Source organism: Neomonachus schauinslandi, chromosome 7 (genome assembly GCF_002201575.2).
Source record: "Neomonachus schauinslandi chromosome 7, ASM220157v2, whole genome shotgun sequence".
In the NCBI taxonomy this organism is placed as follows: domain Eukaryota; kingdom Metazoa; phylum Chordata; class Mammalia; order Carnivora; family Phocidae; genus Neomonachus; species Neomonachus schauinslandi.
The window spans coordinates 120,074,954-120,092,951 of record NC_058409.1 but is presented as its reverse complement, the minus strand read 5'-3'; the positions used below and the strand labels follow the sequence as shown (position 1 = coordinate 120,092,951).

Here is a 17,998-nt window from a genome sequence, read left to right as displayed (position 1 = left end):
ATTCTCTTTTTAAAGCACCCATTTATTTGAACTTTTTATTTTTTTAAGATTTTATTTATTTATTTAAGAGAGAGAGAGCACAAGTGTGGGGGGGGGGTGGCAGAGGGAGAGGGACAAGCAGACTCCCCACTGAGCAGGGAGCCCGATGTGGGGCTTGATCCTAGGACCCTGAGATCATGACCTGAGCCGAAGGCAGATGCTTAATCGACTGAGCCATCCAGGCTCCCTATTTGAGCTTTTTAAATCCAAGGATCAAGTCTGCCACATGGAAATGTATGTTATTATCTAGATATGTAAAGTGTAAAAAGTAAGTCTTAACATTTTTTGCTTCTGTCAGCTTACATTGCACCTTCCTGGCTTCGTAAATGTCAACATGCTTTCCTCAAGTTGCATACTTTATATCTCCCCCTGTGAGTCTTTAAATGGTCTTTATAGTCTTTTTGTTTTGTTTTGTTTTTTTAAAGATTTTATTTATTTATTTGAGAGAGAGAGAATGAGAGACAGAGAGCATGAGAGGGAGGAGGGTCAGAGGGAGAAGCAGACTCCCTGCTGAGCAGGGAGCCTGATGCGGGACTTGATCCCGGGACTCCAGGATCATGACCTGAGCCGAAGGCAGTCGCTTAACCAACTGAGCCACCCAGGCGCCCTAAATGGTCTTTATAGTCTTAATAGTCTTGAAAAACACATATATACAGAAATATATGTATGATTAATATTATCTGAATTATTTAATTTGGAGATTTAGTAGTTAATTGTGCTCAAAGACACCTGACTGGTAGACAGCCAGGGAGACAGTCTCTTTACAGGTGAAAGTCTTATGCAGCAGAGGACTCAAAGCCCTATTTACTCAAGATTTAGTTGGGTGCCAGGTGCTAGTAGCCTTTTATGTGTTTTAACTACAAAAAATTCAGAGTAACCCCACGGGTATTATGATATAGTATTATTTCAGTTTTTCAGAGGGAAAGCCAAGGCACAGGGGTTTTAAATTATACAGCTGCTAAGTGGTAAAACCTGGTCTAACCCAGGCTGTCTGGCCCCAAGCCAGAGTTTCTCACATGTTACACTGATGGATCTCCTCTGAGAAACCTCATACTAGCTACAGAGATGCTCTATTACACACATATAGTCACCCTTAAAAATATATGTCCAAAATTCTAAACCTTGAACCTTTGAATATGGCCTTATTTGGGAAAAAGGTTTTTGTAATTGTCATTAAGGATCTTGAGTTGGGGTCATCCTGGGTTTGGGAGGGTCCTAAATCCTATAACAGATGTCCTTATAAAAGAAGGGCAAAGGGAGATTTGAGACAAAGAGCCACACAAAGGAGAAGGTAATGTGAATACACAAGTGAAAACTGGATTGACATATCTACAAACCGGGAATGCCAAGGATTGCAAATGTCCACCAGAAGCTGGGAGAGAAGCACAGAACAGGTTCTCCCTCAGAGCCTCCAGAAGGAACAAACACTATTGACATCTTGATTTTGGGCTTCTGACCTCAAGACTGAGAGAGAATAGGTTTCTGTGTTTGAAGTCGACTAGTTTTTGGTGATTTGTTATGGCCACCCTAGGACACTAATACAACACCTCTATTTTGTATGCCTTGATTGATTTCAGCGGTTACCAAGATTTGTTTCCTGGTGACACGATAAATCTCCTAGTCATAGCCACACTTCCAATTTCAGTAAGCTAATAATTATTTTCTTAATTTCAGAGAATTTATTCCAATTTTAGAGGATATTTGCCCATGTTAACAACATCAGGAGGTGACACTAAGCTCTGACCTAAGGAGATACAAGGACATGCATCCTCCTGCATCCTCACCTTCTCTCCACTGGGCCCTCTCCTTTATAAGTTGCTCAGATCTCATCTCAGAAATAAGGAAAACACTTCCCTATAACCCTCTAATCATCATCTCATGATCATTTCATGATTAAACATTTAAACTTGACAGTCTGCTACCCTCTCCTTTTTCATATTCCCTTCCTCTCAAAGGACTTGTTCATCTCAACACTACTCTCAGAAACTCAACTACAACTGCTGATGGGTGTCCTGACCAAATCCAATTACTTTACTGGTCAGCCTTTTGGGGTTATTTGGCTGCATGCATCAGACACCTATCCCCTTTCATGAGCCTTTTCCCTCGCTACCTTTTGCTCCCATAACAAACTCAATGCTCCCGTCCATGGCTTGTGTTTTCTGTATTGGAATGATCTGGATTCTTTTTTTTTTTTTTTTTAAAGATTTTATTTATTTTTCAACAGAGAGAGAGACAGCGAGAGAGGGAACACAAGCAGGGGGAGTGGGAGGGGGAGAAGCAGGCTTCCCGCTGAGCAGGGAGCCCGATGTGGGACTCGATCCCAGGACCCTGGGATCACGACCTGAGCCGAAGGCAGACGCTTAACGACTGAGCCACCCAGGCGCCCTGGATTCTTTTTTTTAATGATGAAGTTCTTCTAAATTTTAGAATAACATTGAAGCTTTCCTGCTTGGTCTTGTGGTGGTTTCCCTTGAGTTAGGACAAAGATTTAGATGTTTTTTGTTTTGTTTGTGAGATTCTTAAATATTCTGCCCCTTCTTATCTTCAGTCTTCTTTCCTTTCACTTTTGTATAGCAACCTCAAGTTTTTCATTTCTTTCATAGCATTATTTGCTTTTTGACTCTTTACCTTTTCAAATATGCCATTGGAATTGTTTTAAAGGTATTTGGTATCCCTTAATTATATCCTTCCACTGTTTAGGAATGAGCAGTTATAAGGGGCAAGGAAGAAAAAAAATAATAGAGAGAAAATGTTTCTTTAGCATAAATTCCCTGAAGAAAATGTACATCTATATCAGGTTGCAACAACCAAAGGTAGGTCTGCACTGCAGGCCATGCCATTTAAAACGTATCCTTGTTCTCTGAAATGATCAGACAGTAGACTCTCCTCAAAAGCCCCAAGACTCAGAGATAAACTCCTTTATAAAGAAATGTTAAAGAGGTTTTTTGAAAGATTTTAGTAAAAGCATTCTTCCAGTATCCCATATGCCAGACTGATAAACATTTACCTTTCTCCCAAGGTTAAAAGAGCAAATCTTCCCCATCACAGACTTTCCAAATGTCCAAGCTACCATCTGACATACAGTAGATGGAGGAAGTCTAGCTTCTAGACTCAGGTTCCTCTGTAGAGAATAATCAACTTAAACATGTAAAAGCTCAAATGCATAATTCTTCTAACAGTGTTACAGAATTATCCATTGTTCTCATAAAACCTTCAGCAGCTTTTATAATAAATTGTTTTTGGAAAGGGTTTAGACCTGGAAAAGGGATCTGGGGGCCAAAAGGTGCCCTATTATTTTCTTTGATTACTTTCCCAAATTAGGGGCAGTTTTTAAAAAAAATTATCTAGATTGCATTAATCTCTGTGTTCTGTTTTAAAGTTCTAGTAAGGTAAAAGGTGTTCATAAGGCGGGAGAAGTGGATGTAGGACATCCAGAAAGCCTTCTTATTCCTTGGGTTTAGTCACATTAACTCTCCTGACCAAAAACCACAAAATTAATCAGGAAACACACGAAAGGGGTGTTTTCATAAAGCAGGGATTACAAATTAAAGCTCAAAAACATATTCAAAGGGCCACATAAACAGCTCCCCATCTAAACCTAGCTGGTTCTTCTTCCTAGTGGTGGGCTGTTTCCTGTGTCAGAAACTCGAGGAGAGGAATAAGAAGGCACAGCTGGAAAGAGAGGAAGCTCTGAAGCTATTGTAGATTCTTGACTCTTTCTTAAGGCCTAATATAGAACAACAAGTTGGGAAAGAAACTTTGCTAAGTCAAGAAAATTAGCTCCCCTTTGAGCACAGATACATAACTTGGATTCTGGACTTAACACAAACCTCCCTGAAAGAATGCAGGAACTTTCCCTTTCCATGGCACAAAAATCAGATGACTAGAAGAGATTTTGGAGCTTGCAACATCTTTTTTTTCAGTTTCTGAGAAGGTTCTGAGAAATGTATACCAGAAGACTGCTTGAGTCATCTTATGACAAGTATATCCCTTGCACAAGAAAAAAAAAATCTGCTAGTTTGTTTAGCCCTTAAAGTGGATTCATGCAAGACATCTAGTATTTAGAACCTGGAATATACCAAGTATAGGGATTAATGTGTATAGGGAGAAGTTTGGCTGGCACCTCCTTATTCTTGCTGGCACCCTTTCCTTCAGTAGGATTGTGTGGGTATCAGCAGTGCTAGTATTTAATGATTCCAGGGTTCTCAACAATATCCTGACACAAGTGTCCCCCCTCTCTCCCAGGCAATCTTCCTACCCTTATTATACACAGCAGAGAGAAATTTGCTTGGTCAGTCTCAAAATGCTGGTAAAAGGAATAACTTAAGGACTTACTTAATGGTAGCCCCATTCCACAAATGGTAGAGAATCTGTTATTATGCTAAGGAGGAGGGGACAAACACTTTACCTACCAAGCCCTTGAAACACTTATCTTGACAGCTCCGTGAAATAAAATGGGTCTATTTTATGAGTAAGTTAAGGGACTCAGTAAGACAAAATCAAATCAATCATTAATAAGTCGTTAGGCTCAAAATTAAACATGATCTGCGTTCCCTTGTCTCCTATAGAAGCTGGTGGCTCTTATCTTTTTGAGAAAAATCACACTGATTCTCATCCCACTGACTTGAACATACCAGTTAACTTTTCAGAAAGAGTCACATAAAATGGACACAGGAAAGAGCGATAAGAAGAGTCAAGAACAAAGCAACATAAACATCTTTGCTAGAGTGTCCAGTACTTTGTACTTGTCAGAAAATATGTTCCCTTGTCCTTTGGAACTTTATGTCTGTCTCAGTTGAGGTACTGCATTAGGACACGTGAAATATTAACCTCTAAGGCAGATGTCGGAGTCCAAGAGGGCAGCAAGCTGCCTTCACCACTATTTCCCAAGTAACCTTTTGAGAATAAGGGATGTTGCCAGAAATGATACAGTGAAATTAAACTTTCTGATACTTGGTGTAAAGCCTTTCTCCTCTAAACTGTTTGGAATCTTATGCTTTTAGGGAAGGCTTACTCTATTCAGCAAAGGCCCAGTGCAACAGACAGGAAGATTTTTGCAACCTGTTTAATTGGGGAAATGAGACCATGTTAATGCACCCTGAAAAGGAATCCTTAGGAGATATTCTTGTAAGTGTCAGCACTTAAAAGAAAAGGTGGGGGCCTCAGGAAAAAAAACACGCCTGAGTCAAGGAGATCTACACCAGTTATGCATTGACAGAGAGCGTTCTTCATTGCTATGAACCCTTGGAAAGCATGCTCTAGGACCTAGAGGACTGAACCGAGAAGCTTTTCCCTGTCTTTGGAACCAAGTCAGACCAAGAGTGCCCCAAACAGTTAATTTTAGGTAGACGTAGGACAGCAGAACTGCTAAGGGTTGAGGCTTGGGCGGGTCTTACACACTTTTGCCATTTTCTAGCTCTGCACCTCAAGGCAACTTATCTAATAGTCACGTATGTAAAATGGGAATACAGTTTGCAGAGTTGTTACCAGAAGCCTCACAGCCTACTGTATAGAAAGTGCTCAGTGAAAGGTAGCTGTGATGAAATCAAAGCTGTGTCTCACACGCTGTGTCCTGTGTGGTCTTATGTTGCATCCAACATTGCTTTTCCACAGCAACTGTTTAAACAATTTCAGAACAACGAGGACCAACAAGTAAACAGCTAGCAAGGACACACAGAGAAGGATGTAGTGCTTTAACCAATAAGGCCCAGGTGAAAAAGTGAGAGTGTTTGCCAGTGGTAGAGCCCCTCCTATTCAACTCTGGCTTCTGAATCTACTCCGAGCCACCCAGAGACTCTGAGCCAAATCCAAGCCTACATCATTACCATTGGCAGTTTAGAGGGTCTACCTCATATCACCTGGGGAATTTTTTACTGGAGAGCTCCTAAAAAGATGTCCATGCTACACGCAGATCGATTAGATCCAAATCTCTGGAGCAAGAGACACAGACTCCAATATATCTTAAAGATTCCCAGGTAATTCTAATGTACCAACAAGTCTGAGTTCCAACCATCTACTTCCATGATGACCCTTTGTCCCCTTAAAGAAATACCAAGTGGTTAGACTTTGAGCTGGAAGAAACCTAGGGAATCATCAGTCACACCCTTTCATTACTAAAGATTAGGAAACTGAGGGCAAGAAAGAATGTATAACTTGTCTATCCTTAAACAGCTGGTTGGGATGGAGCTGGTGTCAAGAGAAATCTAGATCCTAACATGAGGCTCTACTGTCCTCTTCCTAGAGATTATATGTGTCACTTTTTAAAAACCATTTTTTAAGAAGACTGTGCTAAACCCATTATGTACAGACTGAACCAAGAGTACGTTCCATGTAGTAGACAGAGCAAGCACAGAACAGGAAGATAGCCTAGCAGAATTTCATTTCATAGATGTTTTCTGAACCAAAACAGAAAAAGGACTTTATGTGATCTAATCACACATTGTCACTGGATTCTTTTTTACCTAGGAAGCTAGAGTTCTTTTTGGTCAAACTGGCTTATTAATGTTGATTTGGCTGCTTGGAAGAAAGTATTTGGCTAGGCTTGAGCTGCAGCTCACAGATCAAAGAATTCAAATTCATTTTAGTACATTCTCTACTGTTCAGTGTGTGGCCTTTTCTTTTCCTTTTTTTTTTTTTTTTTTTTTTTTTTTAAGCATGACAGGAAGTTTGACTTCTTGGGTTGGCAACTTTCAATATTTTTGACTCATTATGCCCTCTCTTAATTTTTGTACCCACCACACCCATTTTGTTTTTAAAATAAGTTATTAGGAATATCTACTGGAGCCTAAAAAATAGTCATCATAATAAATAGCGTTTGGGAGAGCTTAAGCTTTAAAAGAGAGCTTAATGCTATCCAGATGAGGGTCCATTCTCTAGACTGGGCAATGCAAGCTGTTCACTAGGAATGTCTGAAATTGTTCACAAGTTGAACTGAAGTATTAAGTTTACGCTCAATTTTACAATCATATTACTCAGTTGTTTCAGTACAGTGACTATTCAGTTAGAGTACTTAAGTCTTTAGAGTCAGAAAAAGAAGAAAGTGTAAATTCATAATCAAAGTATGCTCTTGCCTCTTGGGAAAGCTGGGTACAAGTTAGTAGGCTGGCATGAACAAAGACATGCACAGAGCGCTGAGTCTAGACCCTTCTTTACACTTCTTCAACTCTAAAAAAGACTATAGTGTTGGAATATCCCTGTGGTCTTTTGACCATGTGGAATTCTTGTGCACATGGACAAATGAGGCTTGGAATTGCGTTAACTGACATTAGAGAGTATACCTATCTCAACTGTAACATCCCAGTCAATCCTTCCACCCCAGTTCTTGAGCATCACCTCCTCTAGCTTAGACCGAACACAGAGGAAAAACGGGAATCTGACTTTATCCTTTAACTCACTTCTACAAAGGGAAGGAAGTGACATTGAAAGTTCAGAGATTTGAAAATCATGTTTCTGTCATTGTTTTACATTGCTGGCATTGGATCATTTGGGTTATACTCTACCATGGTGCCCTTGGCCCCAGTAACCATCTGGACATGGCTCAACTAGCTATGTTACGTGTGCTCTGTATATCTCAAGCGAGCTGGGCAGGGCAATGCAGCAGACACAACTTGACATGGAAAAGAGAATGGGAGATTTCTGGTCTAGTGTACAGTGTGCTTCAGCCTGCATTTATCAGAGCGCTGCATTTGGGGATTCCTGGGCCCTGGTTCCCCTAACAATGTGGTATTTGTTTCCTTATCTGCTCTTGTCTCATTTGTACTTACACCTCAGGAGCCATGTGGGGGAGAGAGATGGGCAAGGTAATGACTGCATCCTTGAGTCAAGTTTATAATATTAAGTACCAACTTGAACCACCTTATTAGCTGTTGCTTTTTCTATTAGAGAGCTATCAAGTCACCTACGGAAGAAGCCATGAGTGATTCCCATTCATTCTGAGGAAAATCTATTTGGAATTCATTGTTCTGGGAGAGAGAATAATATGGCTTTTTGTGGGGGCCATACACCTTGGGCTTTAGGCTCAAAGGTAGCTGGCAATATGGTGGGCCAATCTGTAGAGCAAGCCAAGACATTTTTGGGAAATGGCCAATGGACCAAAGTGGTCAACATGGGGCAGATGTGTGTGTTTGGGGGTAGGGATGAAGGGAAAACTCTTTATGGCTGAGGAATGCGTATTCAGTGAGTAGTCTACACTAAAGACCTGGGCTGAAATGTCAGGGTTCCCACCTAACCCAGCCAAGAAGATACTTCCACACCAAGGGCTTGCTTCAGTGGAGAAAACCCGGCATGTTTTGGTGGTGGCACAGTAGCCTGCACCAAGGTGCTGTCATAAGGCTGGGGACACCATGCTGAAGTGACAGTGACAGAAAGGGACCGTTGCGGAGTTTGCTATTTTAAGTTATGAAGTGATAGTAACCAGAAAGTATGCTGAAAAAACATGTGGAAGGAATAAGATTTTTAAAAGCTGAAGTGTTGATAGATAATTGGAATGGGCAAATGGAATAAATCAGCTTTAAAATTTGAATTTAGAAGAACTCAGTTGTGTACTATTAAATGGGAAAGTAGGATACTATATTTCAGTCTGCTTTCCTCTCATCCTAAAGCCAAGGGAAGAGGGTATTCTAAAGAACAAACAACTTACATGAATAATTTTAGGGTTTTAAATATAAAAAAAATACCACTGCTAACATGGAAGCCTCTAGAAATTTTCTATTTCAGAGCCTTTGGGGCAGTGATTTGAGGAGAAGCATTATGGAACTGGTACAAAAACACAGTAAACATATGATTTTTACTTTGAATTTGGCATTTAAATGTATAACAGGTATTATGCTTGACGCTTGCAGGAAAAAAGTAGCCCAAAAGCTAATGAACTGGGGTGAGGGAAAAGGACTGTCATTGTACCATTTGATTCCTAGGCCAATACACTGACACTATTCATACCTTTTTCAACAGTCTTCCCTCACATATACGTATACTTACCCAAACTGACCAGCAAGTATTTCATTTTTTTCAAGTCTAGTCTTCCCGAGTTAGGTTAGCTACCGAAATGAAAGCCAATTTTAAAATAAACCATAGAAATGAATCTTAGTTTGTGTCCTAGAACACACATCAAGTTGTGCTTTCTTGTTCCCATATGAAATAATCCTGAATTAAGTCAAAATGGGTGTACAGCATATCTAGCATGTGGACATCAGGATACAATAGTTTTTTTTTTTTTCATTTGAGCCCTTCACCTATGATACTTACGCATATAAATCCTAATCGTTAAACACAGTCCACTTTCTACTCTAGTACCGTTTTAATAGTCATCTTGAAAGTCTACGTGGACGTTAGAAGAGCTAAAGAAGGCATGTTATTTAGAACCATCTGCATTTTAAACATAAGTAAGAATGAAGAGCCACGGACTCTAGTAGAATTATTTTATGATCTACTGCAGCAGAGCACTTTAAAAGCAAGCAGGTAATCTTAAACTTTTCCTCTTCCAAGGCAAGAAACGTTGCCTGATATTCGGTTTCTTCTTTAAGAGCCTGGCTGAATTATATTTAATCCCAGTGTGGTTTTCCTTTTCAGGCAGAGGCCCACATTTATATAATCCTCAAAGCCAGTGTTTGAGTGTTTCTGTACCTTTCCACAACTCATGTTTCAGAGACAAGCTGTGTTTTGAAGAGCTTAAAGGAACGAGAATCCAGCTGCCTTGTACGATCAGCACAGAAGAGTCAAACCGTGGTGTGTGTCATAATTGTATATGGACAGGCGGGACTTCTTTTTCTGTGTCTGTACGTAGACAAAACTATGAAAAAAAGTTCATATAGCTATGTAGACACAACACAAGATCAGTTTAAGTTATCTTATCCTAATATGTTATCTCTGGGTTCTAGGTGGCCTTTCCAGGAGAATATGTCCTTTGTTTTAGGGTCCAACACCCCCTTAGAGTTGGCATTAACCCTCCACGAGAAACCTGCCATTGGCTCACATTTCCATGTCTGATAGGATCTTTTCTAGTTGGGTCAGATGTCCACCTTCGACAGGGCATTTGCGCTTCATCTCTAAGAATGATGGTGGCCTTGCTAACCTCCATGGTTAAGAATATATATGTTTTTAAAACTACTTTTTGTTATCTGTGTGCTTGATACATCAATTACCATTTTATGGGTGGTTCTTCATAACTTAGCTGATTTCCCTTAGAAAAGACTTGGTTGCTTTTAAATAAGATGAAGACAAAAAGAGTCAATTACAAAATAAAAAGAGACTTTCTATTTATTTGTCAAATTTCAGGTCTGCATAGTACCAGCAACCTGATAACCAGCCCTCTCCCCTCTGGATACCAGTGCTCTACCACACTGAAGTTTACAAAGTTCCAGAATGCTATCTAAAAGGCCAGGGAACTCTTCTGGGAGAAATAAGAATACAGGCTCATTTGCTTATTTCTTGGTTGCTGACCAAATTAGATAGGTTAACAGATAAGAAATCCCTAGGTAACTTCAGTTTCTGGTAGACAAGGAGAAAGGTGAATCTGCCAACTTGTTTTCTCGCTTCTTGAGGTGATATACTAAAACTACCCAAGTGTGGAAAATTTAGGTGGCAGGATCCAAAAAAGATCCTGAAATAGCTAGACTACCTGCTTGGAAACTGTGTATATCTACAAATACTCCAAGAAGCTGCTACAGAGTAAGCACAAGACGGCAAAAATGCACACGTACCGTCGAGCTAAAGTTCACACTCTGTCATTATTCTTTCATCTTTTCGGAAATGGTATTGGACCAAGTAAGTAGTGCGAATAAATAAGTGCATTTTAAGGTAGCACATTAACCCATGCTAAAGGAGGCAGATTTGGGATTTTAGTTGCTGCACAGCTGAAGCAACTACATCAAACAAGAAATGATCCCACTTATTGAAATACCTGCATAAGGTCTTTGCGCAGCACAGAGAGATGAGCATAGGAAGTTCCAATTGCAATTAGAAAGCCTACCGCTTAATGTCAGACTTTTGCTTATAAAGTCTAAGCGCGTGAGACAGGTTTTGTTTCATGAACTCTATAAATCCAAGTAAATGTAACCAAAATTATGCCTGTTAGAATCATGTAAGTCATCACCTCCCTTCCACAAACGCAGCTAGGTATCTACCTTAGGAATCATGAAGCACAATCAGCAAGTTTGGAAAAGTAATTCAAGGAGTCTTGTATCTACTAGAACCTTCGGGAAAAAGCCACCCCTATGTGGTCCCAAACATTAAGCAATGTTCCCAATCCAAGAAGGCTTCAGACAGTCAATTTCCATACTACCTTTGGCAAGTCATTGAAGTGACTTCCACCAATAAGATTAAAATGGATGGTGGTGTTTCAGAGAACTAAGTGTACTTACAAAATGAAGATACAACTTACTCATCTTCTTCCTTAGTTATAGTAATCAAAGGAAAAGGAAAAGACCTCGAATATCACCTTAATCTACAGATTTAAAGAAAAGTTTATTCTAGGAATTAACAAGTGACTTTGAAGATTTTCTAGCTTACATATTCTACTGGGTTGCTTTCTTACATCATCTTTTCTGACATTTAAATCATTACAGGGCTGGGGGAAGGGACAAAAAATCAAGTTGTTTTGATTTGCTGCATAAAAACAGGATACCTAAGAAAGTTACCCTGGTTATGTCATTAGACAACATTTCCAAACGCTTGAGTCTTGAATATTTCATTTACTTTTTTTTTTCTTTTTAAGATAAGCTCCTGAGGTGGCATTAACCCCTGACTTCGAGGAGCCTTAGAAAAGTGCTATTTTTTCCCCAAACACAGTATGATGTTGTTTGTTTTACTTTTGATCTAGTTATTATTTGATCTAGTTACTATTCTAGATACTATTGATCTAGTTATTGTATTGAAATACAAGATTGAAGAAGTAATTAGTGTCTTAACTTTATATTTATGTGAAGTAATAGTCAATGTAATATGCTGTTTCTTATAAACCTCTACTGCTAGCCTGATAAACAACTCAGTTTGGATATTTTAAAAGGCAATAAATAAATTAACTAAACAAGTCATCAATTCATATAGTGCCAAAGGAATTGCTACTTCCCCAAAGGGGCTTAACTTATTTGAGATGATAAATTTATATACTAGGACGATCTAGTTTTTCTGGTTTTCTAGACTATAAAGACTCATTTATTGGATCTATCTCTGTGTCCTTTAAAATGTGTTATTCAAAATCATTTCCAGCTGCAGATAGCTTCCGTGTGAATCTAATGCTGGTTAACCCTCTACTCCTGCCATGTTAAATGAATATGATTTAAGTTAAGAGCGAGATTACTACTATCTAATAGTTATGCTAAAAACTTCTGAAGTATATTCTGTTTTCAATTTATCAGAGCTTTGACTAGACATTGTGTCAAGTGTTTTTCCTTTGCATTAAGTTATTACTCATATACCTGCCTAGCACTCAGAGACCCAAGGATCCTTTAAACCTTTTTTTTTAAAGCAAGAAGTTGGTAAAAAAAAAAAAAAAAAAAACAAAAATCTACCAAAGGAGACTTTCCCAGAATGAGCAGATGGAATGAGAGTTCTTCCTTCTCCCAGGCCTCTTAAATGCACACCATCTGTATTTGGCATTTTTTAAGATGATAAAACATGGGCGTGCTGCTTGGGTCTATAGTTCTAGCAGAAGATGAACTAGTAGCAATGATTGCTTATCACACGCCACTTTGCTGGGCTTTCACCGAGACCTCCCAGTCCATTATGAGATATTCCTATTTTTATTGAACTACAAAAAGGCTTCTGGTTAGCCTACACAGGAATGTCAACATCAATGACTCACTGTAAAGGAAGTTTCCCTGGTTCATAAGAAATGTAGTATTTAAGCAACATGTTTCATTAGCTTTTAGAGCAATCTCGTCTAGTCTCTGAACTAGTAATGACCTGTTGCAAAATTCTGTGCCTGCTAAGTAATTGACACTTAAATACTACGGCAACCGTGGGATGGATATAAGTGATTAGATTGGTGCTCCATGTGTAGCCTCTCTTTATTATCCCTATTATAGTCATTAAATAAATGTAACTCAAGCCGGTCCTAGAAGCTTTGGACAGATTCATGGTGGCATCTGCTATTTTCTGGTCTTAGAATAGTAGGCATTTTTAGCATCAGAGAATGTAATTAGATCATTCATTTCCTCAGCTGAACTCTATAGCCCTGTGCAAAGACAAGTCTTCTTTGAAAGCCACTATTAAGTTCCTAATCCAATCTTTATTAAAAAGACTCAATATTGTAGACAAGGAGGTTAAAACAAATCCTCAAAAAACTAATGATCAAGCCCTTCTACACCCCACAGATGCCTTCTAGTGCAGCAAAGTCTGAAATTAGGAATGTTTATAGTTGTAACGTTTTTGTTTTGTTTTTTAAACCAGGATGCACTCGTTAACGAACTACAGAAACATGCAGATAATGAATCCACCAAAGAAAATAGTAAGAGAAACAACACCAAGGGACTAAATTTTCTTAGTCCCACTAACATAAGCAAAGTTCTACTTTTAGGGCTATCAGAAGTGGATGCGATTGAAATTTCTGAGGGTCAATCTCTTCAGTGTTGAGGTTCCCTTCCCTAAGTTCCATTCTACATTTGCACCTTCATCTAAGAAAGTCCCTTTTTTAAAAAGGTAAAAACAAATGCCTTTCCTTTTGACTCTGAAAAGCCTGTCATCTATCTCACACCGTGCCTAGCCAGAGTGACTACACAAAGGGGAAGTCATTGGCTACCCTAGATTTTGCCCTGAAATCATGCTATTAGAAGATTAAGAAGGCTTTTGAATACTGACAGCTTTTTTGAAAATTTCTTCTCCTTCTCCTTCTTCTTATTTTATTCAGAGCATATGGGGTTTGGTGATTAATCTTTGTTCAAAACCACTGTAATTTAGAGACTGAAAACGAAGTTTGCCCCCGAATGCAAGCTAATTCATGTAACAAATCTATGTCCCTACCATGTGCCAGGCACTCTTCTAGAGCTTGTCAGTGAGCAAAATAAAGATCTATTCCTATGTAGGGTTTGCCCTCTAGCAGGGAAACACATAAAGGGATTACAGTCTTTCAGAAGGTGATAAATGTCCTGGATAAAAAGAGAGCAGAGTGGATTGAAAGTGCAGGGTTGGTGATGGCTTAAACAGGTTTCTTAGGAACACAGAAGGAATACCATATTTTTATGAGTTAAATTTATTGGATGTTTATTATAGGCCAGGTGTGATGTGTGATGTATGATGCTAAACCTCTCTCATTTAATTCTCTGGGGGAAGTATCATCATCCCTACCTGACGGGAGAGAAGGTGAAGTACAAAAGTCAACCAACCCACTAAAAATCCCACAGGTCTAATACATACGCTCTTAACTCCTTTTTAAAGAATTATACAAGCAAAAAGAGAGAATTAAACTCAGTTCTTCAGATTGGACGAATGTGAATTAGCCAGAAAACACTTTCAGGAAAGAGGAATTGATAGCAGTGAGTAAAGGATATTTATGTCAGCTTGGCTAGAATACAGGACCTTGCTGGGTGATAGGAGGGGAAAAGGTGGACAGTTGGGTCAAACTGGATTAGAGTGAATTTTCAGAGGTACATTTTGTCTAGACGGTACTGGGCAGACTTTGAGGTTTTGAGCAATGATGTGGAGGCTGGGGTGGTGACAAATCTGAGTATGGACCATGGCATCAAAGAGTCACATCGCTTTGAGTATGATCATTGCATGAACTTGCCACTTGGAGTGATTCAACACTGCTGGGTTTTTCATTTAAATACTTGGCTAATCTTTTGGAAACAAAGCCTTTTAATTGAAAGGTTAAGGTCTAACAATCTCAAATGTCAGATCCAAGGTTATCTAATCTTGTGAAACTATGATGCCCGGTGACCCTCAAACTTCAAAAAACCAAGTGTTCCAAAGGTGGCTTAAAAAAAAAAAATCAAAGGCCATTATGTCTTATAACCTTCATTCTAAGAAGATCCATTTTACCCTAAACACAGAATTTCCATAATGTGAGTTTTCTAAAAGCTGATGTAAGTGAATTAGTATCTTGAAATATGACCACCTAAAGGAATATCCTTTATAAAAGGCAGCTACCGACTAAAATAGTCCACATCGTTATAGCTCCTTGTTTGAAGCAAAATAGATAGCATTTCCCCATTTTATATACGTTCTCCATATAACTTGAAAGACTAGGAAGGTCAGTACCAAGGAAATGCTGGTTCAGAAGGGAGCGAGCAGGGGGAGAGATTTCTGCTTTTTATGCATTTAGAATAGTGATATTAGGGTGACATGTGCCTTTCTGCATTTTTTAAATTAAGTTCCTTAGAGACAAGCTAATTTGCCAGATAGCAATATTTAAAATGTAGGTGAATCTACAGTCTACCTTGGGCTAGAGATAGAATCATGAGGGTGCTTTAGAATTCAGTCATGTGAAATTAAACTCAAAAGCTAAGAGAACTCACAAAGTGAACACGCACACGTCTAAAACATATAGAATGCTGCTCACTGTAAACTTTGAACTATTGACTTGGACATCATTCGTTGATACTTACCTCTCCAAAGTTATTGAGAAACTCCTGATATATTAAAAAATGAACAGTAAGTTTAGATCAAATGGTCACTAGGATTTGAAAAAAATCTTTAATGCTGGTTTTTTAAAACTTGGTCAGTGTATGGTCTGTTGTTGGTTTTTAGGCTGTTTTCCTTGGACCCAATGGGGTCTGTGGAACACTAATGAATTGGCAACCCAATTTAGGCATTTAAAAAGCCTAATGGATATCACATCCTTACCCATATTACAGTGGCATTATGCTAATTAAAAAAAAACAGGTTTCTTTTGATTTTGGCAGAAATTGTGTTAGTCAAAGGGATAACCTTAATTATCCAGTGCTTGAGCCGAAGTTTTCATTTATTTCTTCCATTTTTATTAGTTTTTTTTAAGGAAACAGTTTAGTGGCAACTTTAAAAAAAAGAAAGAGAAGGAGAATAAGAAGTTGTCCTTGGGTGAAGTATCAGGTTGAAAACTATTCACCACTACGATAATTACTAGCCAGGTGATTATACCCATCGGGTTAGATCGATGTATGAGCTATGATGAATACTCCATTGGTAGATGTTAACCCAAGGACTTGAAAAGACCACACCATCTGGAGAGTTTCAGTAACAGCTTGCCTGCCTTTCTCAGGCCCTGAACAGATATAAACTAGAGGAACATATGGATGTTACTGATTATAAATAACCTTAAAGATAAAAAAAAGGACTCACAACTGTTTTACTCAATTGATGAGAAGGTGAACTGAAGCTTCCCATTTTGCCCACTCTATAATAAATTACAATCAATGTTGCAAATGAGAGCAGCTTGTCACTCATTCACTTGGCCATCTGGTTACTGGTTCTTGAACACCTACTGTGTGCCAAGTGCCGTGCTATGCTATATATACAGTGCAGAAAGAGATGGCCTCTGTTCTCAAGGGGCTTATGACACAGGCAGGGGAGAGAGAACAAGCACGTAATAGTCACAATCGGTGAGAAGTTGTTTAGAGGAAATGTTTCTGATTAGGGTAGAAAGCCTCATTGCCATTAATAATGTTTAATAAGAGCAAAATTAGTATTACTTCAAGGAATCCTATATAAATTGCTTTCTTATTTTTATCAACCATGAAAAGATGCAAATTTTGTCTTAAGGGCTTAATTACCCTCTTCAACAGACAATTTTAAAATTATGACATTTACTTAAATCACTAATTAGATGAAGGCTATTTACGTTCAATGTTTGGGAGTCTTCTATAACCATAGTACAATCTGGAAGAGCATCTTGTGATACATTCGGTTATTAAAGAACGTCAATGATGATTCCTGAAAAGTTTTCCAAATTTCTGAATCAACATTATATCATAAACACCAGAAAGAAATGCTATGCTCACTTGGCGTTCGCAGTTTTATCGCTTCAGAAGGGCAAGCAATTCAGAGATGACATGAACCTCGGTATTCTAGAACCAAACACGTTCTGTGGCACTCTTACTTATCAGATCTTCTGAGTACAATGGTGCCACTTTCAGATCAGGCAAAACTACTGAATCACAGATTTTAATGAAGCAATATTATGAAAATGTAACCAGGGCCACTCCCCAAGATGGCATTGGTATTTAAGTGACGTGGCCTACTTACAAGAGCATTAGAAAGGGAGTATCCAATAGCACCTGGTTAATGTCAGTCTTTAAAAAATTGGACTTTATTATCACTGCAAATAGGAAGCCCTTAAACAAGTGTTGGCTGCATGAAGTATAAAGAGTCCAGATCCTAAAACAGAACAGGGTTGCCTCCATTGTTACAAAGCTGCACATTTGTATCTCTATACGCTATCTGGAAACAGAACTACAGAATGTTTTTGGTACATGGATATGTCTAAAAGATCAATAACAGTACTGTCTGTAGTTTAGCATAAAACTAAGATTTTATCATAGACTGTTCACATGTCTACCGAATCTGGCAAACCTGTGACCCTCTATTTTCTAGAACTATCCTTTATGTCCACACCTCTCTCTCCACCAAAAATTTTTAAAAATTAATTTTAGTATTCCTCCCTAATCTTGCCTCATTGCCACCCCAAGCTCCTGTTTTCAAAAAAGTGATACTTTCTTGTATCATGTATCTTGTCCTTCATGATTCGCCAACTCATATTACAGTGTTATTTTGGTATTTTCTGTACACATAACATAAGTACTTTTTAAGATATTTAGAATACTTGAAGTAAAGAAACTTTGTGGGATAAATTTTTCCTTCACCTTTTCAAAAAGGTCCAATGAGAATCTGAGTTGTTAGAAACTAGTTGTAATTGACCTACTTCTATGGTTGAATTCTTGTGGGAGTGCCCTATCAGACTTCATGGCCTTCCTGATTTTATATTAATCAGGTATCTCTCTCTATCTATCTATCTATCTATCTATCTATCTATCTATCTATCTATCTATCT

General features: G+C 38.6%; 1 protein-coding gene across 1 annotated transcript in view; it reads right to left on the bottom strand.

Moving 5' to 3' along the window:
* Positions 1-17,998, bottom strand: part of DAB2 (DAB adaptor protein 2) — a 49,984-nt gene that overhangs the window by 22,970 nt on the left and 9,016 nt on the right. The window lies entirely within an intron of this gene.